Genomic DNA, 6,000 nt, shown 5'->3' with positions numbered 1-6,000 from the left:
CCTAAAAATTTTTTTAGGTATAAATTAATAAAACAATTTAAAAAAAAAAAAAAAAAAAAAAAAAAAAAAAAAAAACTCATAATCTTGTCTCAACACAACAAAAGGTATAAAAATGATAAGCGAATTAAAAATACATTAATGTTTGCTTGACAATGGTAACTGTTAACCCAAAAAAAAAAAAAAGGAGCCCGCAATAGGTTTAGGTTCAAAATACGCATTTCCTATGCAAAATAAACTTTTAACAATTTGTTTTCCTCCCATTGTCATATGACATGTTGACATCTTGTTGTTTACTTTTTTTTTTTTGTTTAATTTTATAAAATCATGCATTTTTAGATAGGGACAAACAAACACTACTAAAAGTGCCCCACTGTCAGTACGCCACCAAGAACACTTGCTCCAAATTGGCACTAAAATTGCAAATCCTCTGAAGCAAGTTTTAACAATCTTGTTTTTAAGAGTACTTTATTGCGATCAGAAAAAATAAATTATAAATAGTTATTTATTTTTTAATCGTTAAATTTATTTTAAAAACTGTTTATTTTATATATATTTTTTAATTTAATGTGAATTAATCAAATTAAATAATAAAAAACTAGTAATATTAGTAGAGAGACTTACTAGATAAAATTCCTATCTATTATTTAATAGATCTTCTTTCCCATACTGTGTAACTGAAGATCAGGTAAGAGGGACAAACTTGTGCTTAGAAATTAACTCACAAAAGAGGTTTCAAAACAAGTACCAACACCTGTCAACCAAGTGCAACTCAGCCGCTTAAAATGTCACGACCATGATTAGGTGTATGACACATGCATCATGACAAAAAGGACCTGAATTGCATATGAAATGTCTGTTTTGTACCTAATAATGGGATCTACTCTTTAGTTTCTTAAAATTATCAAGTAAATTATGTTTTGTTATTTGCTTAGTTGAACTCCACGCGGGAGTAATTTGTGTGTTAATTTTTAATTATCTTGTTATTATTTTTTAATTTATTTAATAATAAACATCTTAATTAGTTAATTAATTAACACACAACTAACACAAATATCTTTATAAGTATTACCGTTAGAATGACAATAATTACACAAGAAAAAATTAAATGGGGACATATCTAAAAAAATATATTCAATGAGAATATATACTCAAGAAAAAAGCTATTTAACAAAGGTACATTGAAAAGAGATTAATTGTAGAGACTAAAGAATCTTTTGGCAAAATGAAAAAAAAAAAATTATGTATGGACACATATGAAAAAAATTATGTTAATAGAAGTAAAATAAGAAAAAATCACATTTTAAAATTACCAAACAGACAAAAATTAGAGAGAATGCATGTAAATAAGGCGTAAAAGAATTGAAATGCAAGTCACAATAATATTTTTTCAAAATAAGGTTTTAAAAATGAGACATATTTTAAAACATATATAAATATGAATATAAAATCCTAAAAAGGAACCAAAATGAAAAATAAAATAAAGTTTTATGAAGAGAAGCAAAAAAAAAAGGTCAGAAAATAACCAAAATAGAAAGTATAAAAGTTTTAAGACAAAAGGAATCAAAATGAAAAAATATATATATAATTTTAGAGCTAAAGGCAAAAAAAAAAAGGCTAAAATGAAAAGATAAATAAATTTTAAGGTAAAAAAGAAAAACATAAAAGTAGGAAAAAAAATAAAGTTTTAAGGCAAAAGTAAAAAAAAAAAAAAAAAACTAAAAAAATGAAAAAGTTTTAAGGCAAAAAAGGAGATATAAAATAAAATAGAAGAATTTTAAAAAAAGGGTTAAAAGAAAAAAAAAATGGAGGGGGACCATAACGTGTGAAACTAGCATTTTGGTCGAAATGGGGAAGCTCTTATTGAGCTTTCTATATGTAGAAGATGATTCTCTGCCGTGATAAGATTATGATATATATATTTTTTAACACCATGAGTTTTTCTTGCCTATTTTTAATATAATTATGATACTGCGGGAAAATTTTAAGATTTAAAATGATTAATGTGAGACGTTCTAAACTTGAAGTGTTACTATAAGAAAATGAGGAACTTCATATGTGTCCAATATTTTTACTTCAACGAGTGAAGTGAATCCTTAGTTCTAAGTTGGGGTCAAATAGTCCTTATTGAGAAAAGTGTATGGGTGTATTATCTCATATAAAAAATGGTTGAGGATGTGATGTGATTTATATATATAGAAAGATTCTAATTTTAGTAAGTTAATCTTTTGAGTTAAGTTGAGCTTTTAAACTGTGTTGAGTTAGTTCACACGAGTCTCTTCAACGGTCCTCTAATAGTTAGTGCAGAAAATGGAAGAAAAATGAACACAACTTTTTGAATTGAATCACGATAGGCGAAGGATACAAATTAGAACTGTAAGGATAAATTCATCAATTTTGTCAATATATTATATTTTGATAACAGTAGACGTAAAGATACGTTGCTTATGTCTTTATGATCGATTGATAAGATCACGTGGACCCAACTGAATTTTGTTAGCATTGGTGTATTAAAATGAGATCTGTAATAGATTTAAATAGTTACTAGTGTACCTATAAAATTGAGGAGTTCTCTTATTCAAGAATCATTAATGGTTGCCAAAAAATATGGGGTTGCTTACTTTTGATGTTGGCCTATAATCCAATTATTAATAGAGTGATAGTTCCATATACTAGTTTCAACCATCGTCTCGCATATTCACACTTCAATAGATTAGTAAAAGATATTATAATACTGTTGAGGTTAGATTTCATAGCTCATCTATCACCGTACACGTGATAATTTAAACTCTGAAAGGTCACTAGATGAGTCATATTGCGACTCTCGGAGTGGACGTACCCTGCATAATCAGACATAGTAAAATCACCGAAGTCCTACAGTGGACGTATCGTGCATAATCAGGGGAACCATTATAAATTATTGTGTCTTTTTACTGTTTTTCATTTACTTTCACGTTTGCTAACGCTCTCGTTCTCATAGCAAATCAATTTCACTAATCGACGACTCTTAATCTAATCAATTGTAGATTTTACCCTCTACAAATACACAAGGAAAAAAAAAAGTATTTCAGTGAATTGGAAATGAGTTGGAAGGTGGATTTTCGACCAAAATGAGCGTATTTTCCGGAACCAAAAAAGTTGTGTATTGCACTTGCTATACATGTAGATTATCTGCTTAATTAGTCTCTCGTGCACCGACGTGTTTTGAGGTCTATACTTCCAATTAGCATTGTGTTTATACAAGATGATATGCCCCCCCTTGATTAATAATATGATAGTTTGGTATACAAACTGCCGAGGCAAATCTTTTGTGTAGATACTGTCTACTTTGACCCAAATAACTTTCGTTAAGGAGCATCCTTTATAGTATTTTTTGTATGGTCTATTTCCAATGTTGGTATTGAGTCTACACATGAAGATTTAGGGGGCGTTTGGTAGAGGGATTCGTTCCCTAATTCGAATTATGATTCGTGGTTCGCTACAGTATTTTCTCTCACAAAAAATACACGTAAATCGAAAATGATTCGAATCACATGGTTTGAATCCTCCAATCAAACGAACCCTAATTAGATGATTTATTTTTCTTATAGGTCCAAAACACTCTGTAAAATTATATGTGACCCTAGTCTCTCCAACACTTGAGCGCATAGATGTGACACAGTACTAATTGTCAAAACTTGCCCTGGTGCTGGATACCGTCCACCTTTTTTCCACCAACTTTAGAAGTCCCAAATCATGATATATATGTATACTAATTGAACTCCACGTGTAAAATAATTTGTGTGTTAACTTTTGATTATTATGCTATTAGTTTTTAATTCATTTAATAATAAAGATCTTAATTAGTTAGTTAATAAGCAATCGACACAAGCATTTTTATAAGTATCACCATTAAAATAACAAAAATTATATAGGAAAAAATTAAATAGGGAGACATTTGAAAAAAATATATTTTAATGAGAACAATTGGTGAAAAAACTATTTAAAAGTACATTACAAAAGGATTACATTGTAGAGAATCTTTTGGTAAAATGAAAATAAGAAAGCAAAAAAAAAAAAAAAAAAAAAAATTTACTTGTAAAAAAATTTTTGGTAAAAAAAAAAAAAAAAAAAAAAAAAAAAAAAAAAAAAAAAAAACACGAGCACACCTGAAAGAAATTATGTTAATAGGAGTAAAATAACGGAAAATCGCATTTTAAAATCACCAAACACAAACAAATTAAAGAGAACGCATGTATCAAATTTAAATAAAATGAAAAAAAAAAGTTTTAGGGCAAACAACAAAAAAAGTAAAAAAGACTAAAATAAAAAATAAATAAGTTTTAAAATAAAAGAAATCAAAATGAAAAAAATAAAATCTTAAGGCGAGGAAAAAAAAAGTCAAAGAAGGACCAAAAATAAAAAAGGGAAAAATAACCTTCAGGGCAAAAGGCGACGAAAAAATGAGAGGAAGACTAAAAGGTGAAAAGAAAAAAAAAAAAAAAAAAAGGTGCCAAAAATAAGAACAAAAAAGAAAAAGAAAAGAAAGACGGACTAAAAGATAAAAAGAAAGCCAGAGAAGAACTAAAAATAAAAAGAAAAGCAAAGGGAGATTTGGCTGAAAATTTTCAACCAAAACGCTATTGCCCTATTGCGCACCGCGTTTTGGTTGAAATGGTTGTGCTTTCTATACAGTAAAGATATATACAGACGAGCTTTTAAGGATTACGTGTTTTTATAATGGGTTATTTATCAAATATAAAAATTTAATAATAAGTCGTGATAAGAATTGAATCTCATTAGTTATTATAAATTTTTTTGCTCAATTATTTAATTTATTACAATCGTCCGATCAACATCTTAAGTTAAAATTATGATATTTATTAATGAGTAAATATTAAAATAATTATTAAAACGATACATGTATATATGTATATGTGTGTGTGACAGGCTCCATCCTAAGTGGTATCCTTAAGTATTCTTGGTAGAATTCACACATATATGGACTGTTTGGTTCATAAATTTGAACAAAAAATTTAAATATAGATTCAAATTTGTATAAACTTTTATGAAAAAAAGAAAGAAACACTATAATAGAAAGTGTTTGAACCAAAACTTATTGGTTCAAATTTAGGAAAGAAACAAAGGCTTAGTTAAGACTGACTTCTTGTCTGTAGAACCTGGCATCTCTGATCTCTCTCTTACCTTAATTATATTATCTCTTTTTTTTTTTTTTTCATGTAATGGGAAACCCTACAATAGTTAATGCTAAACGTGAGTTTGGTAAGAAGAAAAAAATAGCATATAACCTAAAAGAGATGTTAATCATGTCGTGTCATACTAATCCAACACATAATCGGCCAGGCTCATGCGTATTTAATGCTGTGTTTGGCCTAACTCACCGAAATTTCATATCATACTCGTGTCAGTCCAAGATTTAAAATTATAAGCCCAACCCAATCTATGGGTCTAAACCCATTCGTGCTTGTGCTTTTACTATGTTTGGCACAATAGACCTTTGGGCTGGCTCATTGAATTATTGAGTCGTTTAAAATTATCTTTTTATGATAAAAAATTATTTTTCTTTCACCATGGACCATTGAACCTTTGAATTTTTTTGTATTATAAAAAAATTTTGAACTGTTTTCAAATAAAAACATAATTTCATATGCTATTATTAAGCAAAAGCGATTAATATAATTCATAATTAAATATACGGAAGGCAATTTTAAAAAATGAAAAAAATAAGATCCATCGGTAGAGTTGAGAATCTAATTGTCAAAAGCAGTTAATATAACCAACGGGTATATTTTATTAAGGTATGAAATTTTTAATCAATTACAATAGATTTTGTTGATTGTTGCCATAGTTAAGATGAAGAGAATTGTGCAAATTATTTGATTTTTTAAGGTCAAATGAATTTTTTTAATTATTCAAAAATATGTAACAATAATATAAAATTATTAAAAAAAGAAAACAAATTATATTCACCGTACTGGCCCATCGTGCTCAATGAATCGTGCC

Source organism: Morus notabilis, unplaced genomic scaffold (assembly GCF_000414095.1).
Source record: "Morus notabilis unplaced genomic scaffold, ASM41409v2 Scaffold115, whole genome shotgun sequence".
Classification (NCBI taxonomy): domain Eukaryota; kingdom Viridiplantae; phylum Streptophyta; class Magnoliopsida; order Rosales; family Moraceae; genus Morus; species Morus notabilis.
Note: the sequence above shows the minus strand (reverse complement) of the source record.